Source organism: Chlorocebus sabaeus, chromosome 20 (assembly GCF_047675955.1).
Source record: "Chlorocebus sabaeus isolate Y175 chromosome 20, mChlSab1.0.hap1, whole genome shotgun sequence".
Classification (NCBI taxonomy): domain Eukaryota; kingdom Metazoa; phylum Chordata; class Mammalia; order Primates; family Cercopithecidae; genus Chlorocebus; species Chlorocebus sabaeus.
In genome coordinates this window covers 67,732,635-67,749,017 of record NC_132923.1, presented here as the reverse complement: position 1 = coordinate 67,749,017, position 16,383 = coordinate 67,732,635, and the positions used below count along the sequence as shown (strand labels likewise).

The 16,383-nt window shown below is 40.3% G+C and overlaps 1 long non-coding RNA gene across 1 annotated transcript in view; it reads left to right on the top strand.

The window, feature by feature from the left end:
• Nucleotides 1-14,956, top strand: part of LOC119625291 (uncharacterized) — a 126,706-nt gene extending 111,750 nt beyond the window's left edge. The window contains exons 4-5 of the long non-coding RNA XR_005241429.2: nucleotides 12,734-12,825; nucleotides 14,739-14,956. This is a non-coding gene — a long non-coding RNA (uncharacterized lncRNA). The remainder of the gene's footprint in view (nucleotides 1-12,733; nucleotides 12,826-14,738) is intronic.
• Nucleotides 14,957-16,383: the final 1,427 nt, after the last annotated feature.

Here is a 16,383-nt window from a genome sequence, read left to right as displayed (position 1 = left end):
AATATGCTAGGTACATTACTAGACATTTTATATTTTTGTTGCTAATTCAAGTGATATTTTCCCTTTACTTTTTCTTATTGTTTATTTCTGTTGTATAGTTAAAGTAGTGGGGGTTTCTTGCATTAATCTTTTGTATTGATTTTTTGTATGGATCTTTTATATCCAGCAGTGATAACAAAAGCCAGTTACTAATGTTGAGAAATTTTCAAGTGAGTTCTCCCAGATTCTTTTTTTTTTAGAGACACATATCATTTGTAAATCCTTATACCTTATGTAGTCTTTTCAAATATATATGCTTTTTATTTATTTTTTCTGATTTACTTCATTGTCTGGGATATCCAGAAAGATAATAAATGACAGTGATAATTGGTACTAGAAAACTAAATGTTTGTGTTCCCCCCAAAATTTGTAAGTTGAAGCCTGATTCCTCATGAAATGATATTTGGAAATGGGGCCTTTGGGGGGTTATTAGGTCATGAGATTGAAGCTCTCGGGAATAAGCTTAGTGTCCTTATAAGAAGAGATACAGGAGAGCTTCTTTTTTTCTCTTTTTCTCCACCATTTGAGGAAACCAGGAAGTGGGCCCTCACAAAAATCTGATCATGCATCATGCATATTCAATCCTCCAGAATTGTGAAAAAAGAAATATTTCTTGTTTAAACCACCCAGTCTCTTGTTTTCTTGTTATAGTATCCTGAACTAAGACAGTTAACATCTATAATTTGTTCCTGAGTTCAATGTAATTTTAAAAACTATTTACCCTTAAGTTTTACTGGGAGATTCTGATATACAGATATTATCAAATAAAAAAAGGTTTCTTCTGCTGCTATTTGCTAGTATATATTTTTTAATTACATCAATTTTTTTCATCTATTAGTTTTTAAAATTCATGAATGCAGTGATATATATATAATTTATATATATAATATATATATAATTTGTATATATTATGTGTGTGTGTGTGTGTGTATATATATAAATTTTCTTAATTTAGAACTCTCTTTGTATTCCTTGGAAAGAAGCCCTTCTTGAGCAGAATACATTATTTCGCTGTCCATTTTTGTTTTTAATACTTATGCTTGTTTTGTGATATTACTTGAGAAACTTTCCAATCTTTTGTATACTCTGAAAAGTTAATGACATTGAGACATGTTGGCATTTTGTCTCTTTTTCAATTATAACAGTTGTGGAGTATTGGAATATATTTATTTGTAGCATATATCTGTCTGTAAAAATGTATGTGTGCAAAAGGAAATACTTTTCTAAGAACAGACATGACCAATTAATCTGTGTACACACAAAATATTCAAGTATTAAATGACAGTGAGTCGTAAAATCTAAGGTTAGTCAGTAACACATCAGTGTGTCTCTGTTGAACCATAGCTCCTTCTGTGCTAGGCACAGGAGTGAAAATAAACATGAAAGTTATTGCTGCCACATTAACTGACTTCTTACTCAGGAGGGCTGTGCATTACAAATGGAGTAACTTAGCAATAGCCTTGGGAATATGAGATTTGATGTTAATGATCAGAGCCTTCAAATGTCATACTCCTTGATTCTAGTATTTATCATATTTAACTAGAATTTAACATCTCCCCTCTATCTACCCAAAACACTCCTTTCCTGTGTTTTCGAAGTAAATGGCATCCAACAATTATCATTAGAATTGGGAATCATATGTAATTTCTACCTTTCCCTTATGTCCATATTGCACTGATCTCAATTTCTAGAATTCTACCATTTAATCTCTTGGAAATCCCTTTACTCCACATTAATTTACTCTTAGGTCTTTATAGTTTCATTTCTTACTGTCATAGAAGTTGTTAATTAAATACCACAAAGAAATTGGGGGCAGGGATTTAAATATTGTAAAAGAAACCTTATCTGACCCTAAATGTTTGCTACAAATTGCTCATAAAATTTCTGAGCCTAATATTTGTATAGGCAGATCCTAGAATATCTTTTCATATTTTTCTATGGTTATTATTTAATTCAGGTTTTTGAAATGTTGTTGAGTCAACTTTTAAAAATTTTACGTTATATTTCTAGGTTTCCAATAATTACTTTTGATTTTGAAGCTTAATCTTTTTTTCAACAATGTCTAGGGTTAATTAATATTTGTGTTTCTCTATCTGATCAAAATCCAATCTGAGAGTCTTTGCAAAGTTCTACTTAATGGGAAACTTCCATCTGCCTCTGCACAATCTTCTATGTAATAATCATCTTGGACTTTAGGTTCATGTATTATCATTGATATTACACATCAAAATTTATTACAACTTCACTGTTTTTATTGGAGTTTTCACTTTGCATCCTCTCTTAAATTTCACATATTATTTTTCTTGATTATATTTCACTTTGCTGCAGAAATTCTTCAATTATGTCTTAATATGTAATAATTTGTTCATCTATTTGACCAAAATGTTGGCTTAGTACAGAATTCTTGTTTCAAAAGTATTTTCTAGGTTTTTTTCTTTTCCAAAAGATTGAAGATATTACTCCATTCATTCTAGAATATAGGCACCCCTGAGAAATCTAACACAAATCTCTTTAAAAGTTTTTGTAATTTGATTATTTTAAGGGTGGATTTTAGATTTTTTTTCTTTATTCCTTGAGTTCTTAGGTAAATCAGAATATGTCTTTTTTTTTTTTTTTAAAGATTCATGTTATTTGGCACCTAGTGACAAATTAAATATAATATTTGATGTCCTTTTTAGCTCAGTGGAAAGGTTTTCTATTATTTCCTTTCTTTGATTATCTGAATTCTTTCATTTGAAACTCCCTTTAGATGGAAAATGGGTATCTTGGATTGCTCTCTAAGAAGCTTCATTTATTTACACTTTAAATTTTATTGTCATATTGCTCTTTATTAATTGTGACTTACTAGGATTTATTTTATTTTTCAGATCATTAATATGTTATTTAACCATTTCCTTTTTCTATTTAATCTTTCTTCTAATTTTTATTTCTAATTTTAGTTGCCTTTTTTATTTTAGCAATTTATTCTATAGTACAGACCCTTTATATTTATCATTGCAATTGCAATGAAAATTGTTAATCATATTTAGTTTTTCTCTGAAACTGTTAATTAAATTATTATGAAAATTTCTGTTTTTCCTTGAATTTTTTTTTCCAAAATCAACTCTTCTTGTTTATCTTGATCATTCTATTTTAGTTTATTGCTTTTCTTTTTATTCTTTTTGTTTGTTTGACATGGAGTCTTGCTCTGTCGCTCAGGCTGGAGTGCAGTAGTATGATCTCAGCTCACTGCAACCTCCGCCTCCTAGATTCAAGCGATTCTCCTGCCTCAGTCTCCCAAGTGGCTGGGACTACTATCATGCACCACCACGCTCAGCTAATTTTTGTATTTTTAGTAGAGACGGGGTTTTGCCATGTAGGCCAGGCTGATCTCGAACTCTTGACCTCAGGCGATCCACCCACCTCGGCCTTCCAAAGTGCTGGGATTACAGGTGTGAGCCACCACACCCAGCCTATCACTTTTCTTTAAAAGTCTAGTGGCACTTGTCTGCCAATCTGATTTAGGAATGAAGGACTAGGTAGATTAATAAAGGCAATGAAAGGCATTTTATTTCCAGATATGTAAGTCTGTCTGTCACCAACATTCCTCTCTTCTAATTGCTTGGGCTGGCTGTGGCATTTCTATTTTCGTGGGAAGAGCAACAGGCAAGCTTCACTTTAATGTGTGTTGGGGAAAACAGTCATGGAAAGACTGAGAACCTTACCCTACACTTTCACCCATTGCCAGAATAAGGAGGTTTGCCTTGGCGCTGAAGCACTTTAGATTATTTTCTTTCTGTCAGGGCCACCTTTCTTTGCTTTCCAACCCTATCCCCACCCTCCACCTTCACTGTAACTCATGTCAGAATCTGAAGTTGACTGAAGCTCTGCTCTGCTCTTCTTTCTGAGTCTCATGCCCACACTAGGAAGAAAGAAGAAATGCTAAGTTTTAAAAAGCATATAGTTGTTTTTAAGTGATTTCTCTAAGATCCTTTCTGGCTTTTTGAGCAACCTGACTCTGAGTCTTGAGAATCATTTATAACTGTTTGAACTTAGATTCTAATTTTCCTCATCTTTGTGACATTATTTGGTTTCTAGTCACAGTCTATTATATTTTTATTTCACTTTTCAGGTGGTCCTCAAATTTTCTGTTCTATTAGTGATATCCTATAATTTTATTCCATTGATATTCTGTATTTAATCTATTTAAAATATTTCTCTATAATTCAAAGAATTTTATGAAGAAAGTAGAATTGATGATTATGCTGTGTCTGCATTTTTCATCTACTTTTTATGATTGTCAATTAATTAAAAGTGGATACTTTACTTCTTTATGTTTAAAATGAAAAATCTTTTATAAGCATTAACCATTCTGTAACTTTGTTACATTTGTAGTTAACTTCTATTTCATAATTTTTCTGTCATTCATAAATAATGTTGGCCACTGGGTTATTAAGGGCTCTCCAGAGGAATAGAACCAATAAGATATGTGAATATACAAAGAGAAAGGCTTACTTTGGGAATTCCTCATTTTAAGGAATTGGTTCATGTGATTGTGGGGGCCTGGTAAGTATAAAATCTGCAGGGCAGGCTCTCAGGCTCAGGCCCCGGAAAGATGTAATGTTGCAGCTAGAGTTCAAAGACACTCTGGAGGCAGAATTCCCTCTTCCTCTGAGGATCTCAGTCTTTTTCTCTTGAGGCCTGCAAAAGATTGGATAAGGTCCATTTACATTATGGAAAGTAACCTGCTTTACTCAAAAGCTATTGACTTAAGTGATAGTCTTACCTAAAAAGTACCTCCAGAAGAACATCTAGACTGGCATTTGATTGGATATCCGTATTCCATGGCTTAGCCAAGTTGACACATAAAATTAACCATTAAGTCATAAGTCATACACATTCACTGTTATACCCAGACCGTTTGTTCCCCAAAGAAGACCACCAGAGTCCAGAGTCAAAGCCAAGCAGCAAGGATCTTTACTACAAGTTCGAACTTGGTCCCTCCATTGCACAGCATACAAGAGGGCCTCGAACAATGCGAGTGCTTGCTTTTTATAGCCCAATGTAAACAGGATATGTAAAGTTACAGGGAATAAGGTAGTTCTCTCAGTTACTGCATTACAATTGGTTAACATTATACATTTAGCATTCCTTATCGGAGATCTCCCAGGTGATGTTTTTCTGAAGTTTGAAAGAAATATGGAGGAATGTGTTTGTGCTGGGCTCAGGAAGTTGGGAGATATATGGGGGCTGTGCCTCATTCCTTTCATTCTCCCCTTCTTTTCAGGTAACTCTAGAGCCAATCTTGGGTCTTATAAGTCTGACTCTGTTTCAGCGTTTACAGGTTGGTATTGGGCTCTGAGGACCATGAGCTGAACAGTGTCAAACCTTTCTCTGACAAACTGCAAAATTCTGTTAACAACACAAGGTCCTACGGTTAGCAGAAAGAGTAGACTTAGCAGGGGTCCAAGGAAGGGGGCTAACAGAGAAAACATAGAGGAATTCCACCATTGGTCTGCAGCTGAAGCAAACTGCCGTGTTTTTACTTCAGTGCTTAACTTGCGTAACTGTTGGACCCGGTCTTCTACAAGCCCTGATTCATTTATGTAGAAACAACAGTCTTCTTTCAGAAACATACATGTACCACCTTTTTCCGCAGTGAGTAGGTCTAGGGCCCTCCGGTTCTGCAAGGTTACCTGGGCTAGGGACGTGAGCTGCCGCTGAAGGGAGGCAAGGGACTCAGCTGACTCCTCCATAGCAACCGCAAATTGTTGGTACAACTTATTGCTTTCTATGAGGGTGTGACCTAGGGCTCCCCCCGCCATCCCGACCGCAATGAGGGATGCGGTGAGGGAGATTCCTGCAATGAGGGGGAGAAATATGGCTCGTGCAGGTCTTGGTCTAGGGACTGGGTGAATAGCAGTACTAGTGCAGTTACCGGTGTACCCTAGGAACTCGCCAGCAGTTAGTAGAGTCAACCGAGGAACTAATGTGACAGGAAGACACAGTAGGTTGGTAACAGAGGGACTAGATAGGTCCTTAGATAATGTCCCATTACACCAGAAGAATATGCCCGGCGGAGCCCTTAGGGTGATATTAGGGGGCACTGCAGTGATGCTGCAGAGGCTGGAATTGGCTCCTGAGAAACAGTAGGGAAACTTCTCCTGACTGGGGTTGTTCTTAGCTCTGTCCACAGTCCACGTGGCCGGTGCTTTAGCCGCTGCTGTGATTGGTCCCAGAAGGTCGGAGGTTGGGTCCACTGGCTTGACGGGGTGTAGTGGATCCACGACGCGATGCCTTCTACCTTTAGGGCGGTGGGTGTGGTCAGGAGTGCCTGGAGTGGTCCCTTTTACCTGGGTCTGTTGTCGGTGTTGCTTAACCAGGACCCAGTCTCCCGGCTGGTATGGATGGGGTGTCGGTGGGGGGCCGGTCTCATATAGTTCCTTCAGTTTGGGCCAGATTTCTTGATGAATTTTCTGCAAGGCTTGTAGAGAAAATAAGAATTCAGAGATATTTTCTGTTTCAGACTTAAGCAGATCATCTTTTAAGCTGGGAACCAGGGGTGGAGGTCTGCCATACATGATTTCTTAAGGGATAAGGCCCAGTCTGTAAGGGGTATTACGGGCCCGGAACAGAGCGTAGGGGAGAAGGACCACCCAATTAGCGCCAGTCTCCATAGTCAATTTAGTTAAGGTCTCTTTTAAGGTCCGATTCATCCTCTCTACCTGTCCTGAACTCTGGGGCCTGTAAGCGCAATGTAGTTTCCAATTTGCCCCAAGGATGGAAGCCAAATCCTGACTTACCTTAGCGACGAAGGCAAGCCCATTATCTGACCCTATCTGGACGGGGAAGCCATACCTGGGAAGGATATCTTCCAGAATTTTTTTTTTTTGCTACGACCTGAGCAGTTTCTCTTTTGGTTGGGAATGCTTCAGTCCACCCTGAAAAAGTATCTACAAAGACAAGTAAGTACCGATACCCGTACTTTCCTGGCTTTATTTCAGTACAATTTATTTCCCAGTAGATACCGGGCCTGGTTCCCCTGAGCCTTGTTCCTGCTGCAGTCTGGGATTGGGGGTAGGCGTTGTTAAGCTGGCAGACTTTGCAACTTGCCACGATGCTGCTGGCCTTCTCGGCTGTGTGTCTGAATTTGAGCTTAGAGCGTCTGATCAGGTCTATCATCCGCCGAGCACCCAGGTGGGTGGTTTGGTGGATGTGTTCTAATACTTGTTGTCCTAATTTTTCTGGTAGGATGGTTTGGTCATTAGTATCAGTCCACCACCTATTCTGGATCTGTTTCAGGGGAAGTTTGTCAATCCCCTGGAGATCTTGTACTGAATAATCAGGGGAATATGGCAAGTCCCAGGGGCCCGGGTCAGGGAGCTGGAGTGCAAGGAGTTGGCTGGGAGCCTTCGCCACATTTCTTGCAGTTTGGTCTGCCAGAAAGTTGCCTTGAGCAATTGGAGTGGTTGGTTTCTGATGCCCTGGGCAATGCACAATGGCTAACTTTTCTGGCTTCCATAGCGCTGTTAACAGGGCTAGGATTTCTTGCTTGTTTTTTATCTCTTTTCCTTTAGCCGTTAGTAACCCTCGCTCCCTGTAAATGGCCCCATGTATGTGCGCCGTAGCAAAAGCATATCGGCTGTCTGTATATACTGTCAGCTTTTTCCCTGCCCCTTAGGTGAGAGCTTGGGTGAGCGCTATCAGTTCGGCCTTCTGGGCCGATGTCCCCGGGGGCAGGGGTTCTGCCCAGATTACCTCAGTCTCTGAAATCACTGCCGCTCCAGCGTACCTCTGGCCTTGATGCATGAAGCTGCTCCCATCAGTGAACCAGACGAGGTCAGCGTCAGGGAGTGGGCGGTCCTGCAGGTCCTCTTGAACTCCGTGCACCTGAGCTAGTATCTCGGTGCAATCATGGAGTGGCGCGTCCAGGTCCGGGTTGGGCAGCAGCGAGGCAGGGTTTAAGGTCGTTGGGGGCAGGAAGGTTATCCTGATAGGATTTAGTAGTAGTCCTTGGTAGTGGGTGAGCCGGGCGTTACTTATCCATCGATTAGGTGGCTGTTTGAGTACACCTTCGATGGCATGTGGGGTAACGACCCGCAATTCTTGACCCATGACAAGTTTATCAGCATCTTGTACCATCAGAGCCGTGGCCGCAATCATTCGGAGACAAGGGGGCCACCTGGCAGCCACTGGGTCTAACTTCTTTGACAGGTAGGCAGCCGGCCTCCGCCAGGGGCCTAAGTTCTGAGTTATTACCGCCTTGGCGACACCCTTACTCTCGTCCACGTATAAGTGGAAGGGCTTGGTGACATCAGGTAGTCCCAGTGCAGGCGCAGAGAGTAGGGTGGTTTTGATCTGTTGGAAAGCCGACTCGGCTTCGACTGTCTAATTAAATGGCTGCTGCCCCCCCTGTGTTGCCTGATACAAGGGTTTAGCCAGTTCTGCGAACCCAGGTATCCATAGTCTACAAAATCTTGCCGACCCCAGGAATTCCCTCACTTGTCGGGTGGATTGTGTCCTGGGGATCTGCAGAACAATCTGCTTCTGAGCGTCTGTTAACCAGCGCTGCCCTCCTTTTAGCAGGTACCCCAGATATGCTACTTCTGGCTTACAGATTTGAGCTTTCTTTGCTGAGGCTCGGTAGCCTAGATTTCCCAGAGCTTGTAAGAGACTTTTGGTCCCTTGAATACAAGCTTCTTGGGTCTCAGCAGCAATCAGGAGGTCATCAACATGCTTTAGTAAAGTTATTTCAGGGTGTTTACGTCGGTACTCACCCAGGTCTTCATGGAGGGACTCATCGAACAGGGTAGGAGAGTTTTTGAATCCCTGCGGCAGCCTGGTCCATGTCAGTTGGCCACTTATGCCCCTTCCAGGGTTATTCCACTCGAAGGCGAAGAGCTTTTGGCTCTGAGGGGCTAAAGGCAAACTGAAGAAAGCGTCTTTCAAATTTAAAACAGTGTCCTGATTTATGAAAGACATTACAACAGCTGCCTGACTTCCTGGAGCCTCTGGGTCTATGTGGGTGTACTGTCTAAAAGCTTCCATTAATCTTTCTAAGTAGGTAGCTGGGCTCTCTGTCTTTCCCTGCAGAACAGAGTATACTTTAGCCAAATTAGTGGGCTTGTGAACAGCTGCCCGGAGACCCGCCATTAGAGTCTGGTGATAAAGGCGTAGCCGTCCCCTACCTTCTGCCATGTTGTGGTCCCACGCGGGCCTGGTCAGAGGAAAAGTCGCATTTATGAGGTCGGGGTTGGCAGTCGGTTGACCGTCGTCCCCCGGGACCAGCTTTCTAGCTTCTACCTGTATTCTCTCTTGCTCCTCTGTTGTGAACAAGATTCGGAGGAGCTGCTGACAATCATCCCAAGTGGGCTGGTGGGTGAACATGACACTATCCAGTAAAGCCATTAAATCTTTGGGGTTGTCTGAAAACCGAGCACTCTGGGTCTTCCAGTTATATAGATCACTGGTAGAGAATGGCCAGTACTGGAGCCTGGGGATTCCCGTGTCATCTGGGGGTCCTATTTCCCGAAGGAGTAGAGCCACTGTGGAGTCAGGCGGCTGGGGGGGGGGCTAGCCCGCGAAGTGCGCCCTCATGTCAGCCCTGCCGGCCCTTCAGAGTTACTTTCACTCTCAGCCGGTCCGTGTGTGCAGGCCGCCTCCCGTCCGCCTGCTCCCTCCCGCGGCTCAGCCTGGGGGTGGGGGCCTGTGGCCCGGAGGGGTACGGAGGGGGTTCTGTGAACAGTGGGTCCCCGCTATCAGGTAAAACAGGATGGGGGGGCGATCGGCTGCTTGGATTTTAGCCGTGGAGCAACCAGTACCTTACAAGGTTCAGGGGCTAATTGGAAAGGTGACAGCCAAGCAGGCGGGTTCTCAACTAGGTCCTGCCATATGAGGATATATGGGATTTGATCCAAGTGGCCCGCAAGCCCAGGTAGGAAAATCTTGGACTTTACTCTAGTGATGACAGCAAGTCCGAAGGTCCCTTCGGGTGGCCACCCCACATCAAAGGCAGGCCATTCTGAGCGGCACAGAATAATTAGTTTTCCCTTCCTGATCTCTATTCTAAGATCATGGCCCCTCGCTCTTACTTCCTTGAAATTACTTGTAAGAAGAGATAGAGGAGTGCTCTGGGTATTACCCATCCTGTGATAATTTGTAGTCTCTTCCTGTAAAGGAAGGTGAGTTAGAATCCCTGTAAAGGAAATCTGACTGATATCTAGTTGCAAGCGTGCCCTGGCAGCCCGGGTCAGAGACAGCCGCCGCCCAGACCGCAAACGCGCTCCGGCGGCCCAGATCGCGAGCGCACCCCGGCAGCCCGGGTCAGAGACAGCCGCCGCCCAGACCGCAAACGTGCTCGGGCGGCCCAGATCGCGAGCGCGCACCGGTAGCCAGGGTCAGAGTTAGCTGCTCGGATCGCCATGGAGCTCCGGCAGCCCAGATTGCAAGCGCGCACTGGTAACCCCGGTCAGAGTTAGCTGCTCGGATTGCGATGGCGCTCCGGCAGCCCAGATGGCAATTTAGATCACACGAGAGCCACGGGATGTCTCCCACTGGTCTCCGCTGGCTGTCCTATAGCGCGTCCGCCAGGACAGCGCCAGCTCCAGTTTCAGACCTCGCGAGTCACAGATTCAGATTCAGATTCAGAACAGACACGGACAGACAAACGGAGAGGAGCCGACTCACCTATCAGTAGATCGATCCTAGTAGATCCGTTGACCAGGGGTCTGGTGGGCTTGGGGGAATCCCAGACGAGCCCCCAGATGTTATACCCAGACCGTTTGTTCCCCAAAGAAGACCACCAGAGTCCAGAGTCAAAGCCAAGCGGCAAGGATCTTTACTACAAGCTCGAACTTGGTCCCTCCATTGTACAGCATACAAGAGGGCCTTGAACAATGCGAGTGCTTGCTTTTTATAGCCCGATGTAAACAGGATATGTAAAGTTACAGGGAACAAGGTAGTTCTCTCAGTTACTGCATTACAATTGGTTAACATTATACATTTAGCATTCCTTATCGGAGATCTCCCAGGTGATGTTTTTCTGAAGTTTGAAAGAAATATGGAGGAATGTGTTTGTGCTGGGCTCAGGAAGTTGGGAGATATATGGGGGCTGTGCCTCATTCCTTTCATCACTAATGTATAAATTATAATACATATGTATGATTTCAAAGCCTTGTTCAAAATATATTTTAAAATTTCCCAAATATTTCTTGAGTTTTGAATTATTTTAAGAAGATTATTTATTCCCGACAGAAACTCCTATGTCATGTATTAGTCAATTTCAAAATTTCAACCGATTACAACTATTGAATTTAGGCAATTCTTAATGGACTAGTCTCAAGGTTTCTGGCTTAACTTGTCAAGATACCAGTCAATTGGATGGATTATAGAATTCTCAACAGATATAACTAATACCATAGAGGAGATTTTTGCTGTTTATTGTTGCTTTTAAATTTTGATGAAAAAAATGTCATTTGGGATAGATGTGTTAGGTAGTATTTTTGTCCTAACACTTTATGCTTTCCTTATAATAGAACTTTATGTCCATACACTTAGCCATGTGCTTTGCAGTAGAGTAGCTAGAGAATATGTCTCTTCATTGACACTGAGCTGGGAGATGTGCCTTGCTTTGGGTGATGGAATGTACACTGGTTTGCAGCCAGAAGCTACAGTTGTATGATGTGGTTTACCCTCTTATGCTCCCCTTGTTTGGTATTAGGAGAGAATGCTCTGAATAGTCTCTGTTTCAGAATGAGAAGTATGCAGAGAAGAGCTAAACTGAACCTATAGTTTGAAGTAGAGCCCTATTATACTCTGATCCACAGACATATGAATAAGAAAATTCACTATTTTTTAAAAAATCATTACCCTTTGGGAGCTGTTTCTTACACAATAATCTTACAAGAGCTGCCTAATATTGTAGGGAAAAAAAACAATTTTCATGTCACTGCTACTTGAATTCATTGGTGTCACATTTTAATCCACTTATTTCACAAATATGTATTGAGTGACTACTGCATGCCTGCGATTTTCCTGGGAAGTATTAGTACTTTCCTACTGCCTGGGATATTTCTTCTCCTTTTTCATATAGGGTACAAGAAATCTACTTTTCTAGCTTCCAATTTGATTTGGATGCAGGTAGAGCTGCTGTTGAAGAAAATAAATCATCATATTACTTTTCCAGTGTAATGTTTTAGTCACTATGTGGCCTAAAGGAAGAAAGCCAGATACAGAATATGATACTTTCTGATTAACAAAGTGGCAATGGAATTTTAAACCTTTTGTATACATATGAAATTATAGATTATGGGTAAGGACAGGTCAGGATAGGCCACAGTGACAAATGATTCTAAAATCTCAGTGTTCTACAAAAGCAAAGATTTTTCTCACTGATGCTGTGGGGACATCATAGGGCGCTTATGGCTCTTCTCCATATTGTCTTTTCTTTGGGCCTCAGACTGGTGAAACATTCATATATAAAACATTGACAAATTCACAACAAAGGAAAACTACATACTTGCTCAAAAAACTTCTGTATGAGCTGGAATGTGGTCATTTTAATTCTCATTTCATTGGTCTATTCTGTCATCAGTAGGTTATAAAATTATAATCCTCCCCCAGGGAGGGCAGAAAACAATTGTTAATTATAATAGATTTTTTCCATGAAAAAACAAGTACAATGTTTAACTTTATAATTAATAGTTAATTTCCATAGGAGGAGATTTTTCAGCTTTTGAAGTCTACATGCCTTCAAGGAAATTCTTCAAAAACAGCCAAGATATTTTATGATGAGGAGCTACAGAACAGGTATAAATCTGATACAAATCTTAATCTAACAAGAAACAGAGTGTATTTTCATAATAACTCTAGGTTAAATGCCTTCTAAACATTCCTAAATTTTGTCTTTATCAGTGAGCAGTCCAGAATTTTGCTTCCTGCAATGTATCTGAGCCCACAATATTCCACCAATTTTTCATTAACGTTTGCTAATGAGATCCCTTATTAAGATCTCTGGTATAAGCATAATTTTTATTAGATAGGACTGAATTAAGGAATATGGAACTTAGAGGTTTTCTATTTTGACATTAAAGATTATAAGGATTGTGTATTTTTATCTTCTCAATAAAGCAACTAACGAAATACCTGGCATAAAATAAGACTAAGAAAATCCCTCATCTCTGCCTGCAATTGTACTTCCAGCTGCCTTTAAGGATCATTTAACCTTTATAAAACTTAAAGTAAGGCTTTACCATTTATAAAGCACTTTTAAAAAATTCAATTAATTCTCATTACAATCTTATGCAATATGTATTATTACTTTAGTTTCTTTATGGATGAATATATTGAGACTACAAAAGTTAAATAACTTTTGAAACATCAAATACCTTAGCAACTATTTGCTAAGGAGACCTTTGTTCAAAATCCTATATGCTTCCCAGCATGCCTGCTATAATGCCTAAAGTTTGCTTTAAAACACTTCACTCCTGTTATTGTCATAGTAGGTGTGTGACAGTTATTTACATTTTAGCTCTAGATGTGATTAGGTGATACTATCAGGACTTTAGGTTCAAAGGGTAGTCTGCTAGCAATGTGATAAAAGGCCAGGCTTCTGCCATTCCTGCTATTAATACATAATCAATAACTGATACTTTACTGAATAAAACCTTATTTTATTAATAAAATTAATCTTAGTAAATATCATAATTTATTTTTTAAAGGGATCTTATTTATAAAAGTGAAGATATTCAAGACATGCAATTTGACTACTTGCTTGCTGGTTCTGTGGACTCCTCTGGGATGGGACCTGTGATCTTGATACCCCAACTGGTTCCACTTCTACTTATTAGTTTGGGGAGGATTTCTGGATTGCATAATGCCAGATGGAGCCCTTGTCTCAGGAATTTTTCTGTATCTTCTTCAAAATGAACTTAAGTGGTTGGAATACCCAAAGGGCATAGATTTGGAATTTTTTCCAATGTAGACAACGTGGTATGAACACATTCTGTGCCAGCGTTGCTAATAAATAGTAATCTAATAAATGTCTGTGTGAGGAGCAGAATTTAGGAACAATATATGGTGTGTTTTATTTATAACCTGACAGCTAAGTTATGGAGCTTGGCAAACACTAGCCCCCTTAGATTTTTCTGGTGGCTACTTTTATCTATGACCAGATTATCCTAGGTCAGTTCTCAATCACACTATGTATGTTCTCAACACTGTGCAGCATTTCTTCCTGAATGCTGTTCTCTGAAATCTGAGTTTACCTGTGTGCTAATATTGAGGACACTGACTCAGTGACTAGGGCATGATTTTTGCAGGGCCTTAAAATGCTCTCGATAAGTATCTCAATTCTGAACATAATTGTGTAAGCTAGAAATTAACTCCTTATGAGTGTTGCTTCAGACAACTCTGCAGCACCCTTATTTTTTTCTGCACAGCTATGGAGAATGAGAGATTTCTACTGCAGTTTTAAAAATTAATGTTACTTATATGCAGCCAGCATACAAAGAAAATATTGAAACTTGGTAATAAAACAAGTGCTTAGCAATTATACAAAGCCCATCTTTAGACAGCTTTACAAATACCAGCTAATTAAATTTTACTAAAGACAATTTATTTATAATATAATAAACATATGGTAGAAATAACAAAACAAAACATAGCCATAGAAAATAACACTCAAATCAAATGCTAATAGATTAAATTTTTCCTCCTCATAGGGTACACGCCCCATAGTCTTCAATACTTTTTATTATTGTTTCAAGAAAACTGGATAAATTCATTCTGAACATCACAGACTTGAAAGTCATTCTTACCATGCCTTTGAGAATGCCTATGTTTATCATAGGCATCATCTCAAAGGAAAAGAATTCTTTAACTATTATTATATGTGCAATTTTGAATAAAAAAAATCAAGTTGCATTGTTATTGAAATTAAGGACACAAAGTACTTTTCCTTTGGTTTTTCACCTTAAATGGTTTGATGCTTCAATTACCACCATTTTTTATCTTTCTTGTTGTGCTTTCCAAACTGGCACTATTATTTTGATACTGAGTTTTTGTTAATAGCAGGAAATAATTAGCCAATTGTGCAGCCCAAATCATTTTTTTTTTTTTTTTTTTTTTTTTTTACATTTTTATGCTGCTTTGTGTGTTTAAAATCAGGTCTATAATAGGAATTTAGAAACTTTGATTTGGCCTTGTAACCTTGATTGCTAATTACTGTGTCAGTAAGTCCCAGGAGCTGTATGGATGGAGTAGGTGGTGAGTAGGTGGTACTATCATATTTTTGGCATTTTATAATAGAGTCTAATAAACTTTTCTTATTTTTCCTTTTTCAGGAGTCTCTGACTTCCTAATATTATTATTCTCTCTTAAAACCTATTGGGGAAGACTGGCCAATATAAATTAAAAGTGGCGAACTTGCCTTATCACCTGTAGGACAAAACTCAAACCTCCTTAGCATGATACAGAAGACTTCTTAGGACTTTCATTTTCTGATTCCTGTTGCTTATTCAGCCTAATCTCTCAGTTCTGTACAACCTGGATCTGGAACTCTAGTTACATAAGGAGTTCTTATGCTATTTTATATCTTGATTCTTTAGCACAGCTTGCTTCTATGCATAAGGTAAATTTTTGGCACCTGGTAAACTCCTAATCTTTCAAGATGACCTTGAATGTCTACTTTAACATTACCTGCTCAGGGAGATAATTATAAAGCCTATCAAGTAGATTTTATGATGCTCTTCTCTGGGTCACATATCATCTTGAACAAACTTCCATTATGTTTCTATTTTTCTGGATTACCTTCCTGATTTATCTACTAGTCATTGAGCTCTCTGATGACAAATGTTATATTTTATTTCTCTTCATGTCTTTCATCAACTCTAGCACCTGGGATGGGTCTTTAGAGGTAAAGAAAGCTTACTCTAGTCTCCCAATCCCAGGGATGGCTTCATTGTCCTGCCTTCTCATTATTCTTGAGGGAAGAGTGTCATTTATCTGATTGGTCAGACACAGCATGATGACCAGCCACATTAGGTAGTGGGCATGGTCATGGTGGGTTCTCTTTTCTGCTTTTTCCTGTCATGCAACTGGAGCAGTAAGTGGACCAGAGCCCTTCTTTGCCCTGTAAGCCCGCTTACTTCTCTCAGTTTCCGGTCATCCTTTCCACAGTATCGATAATCTGGAGCACAGTGAGACTGGACTTTGGAGATAGAGATAAGCGGCGTATTAAACTTACAGTTTAGGTGGAGCTGCAAGAATTCCCTTTCTTGACCATTCAGAGCTCCATCAGTCTAGGATCTCTGCTGTGTGCTGTCCACTCAGGGGTAGAACACGTTTTGTCTCCCATGATTTATGAGT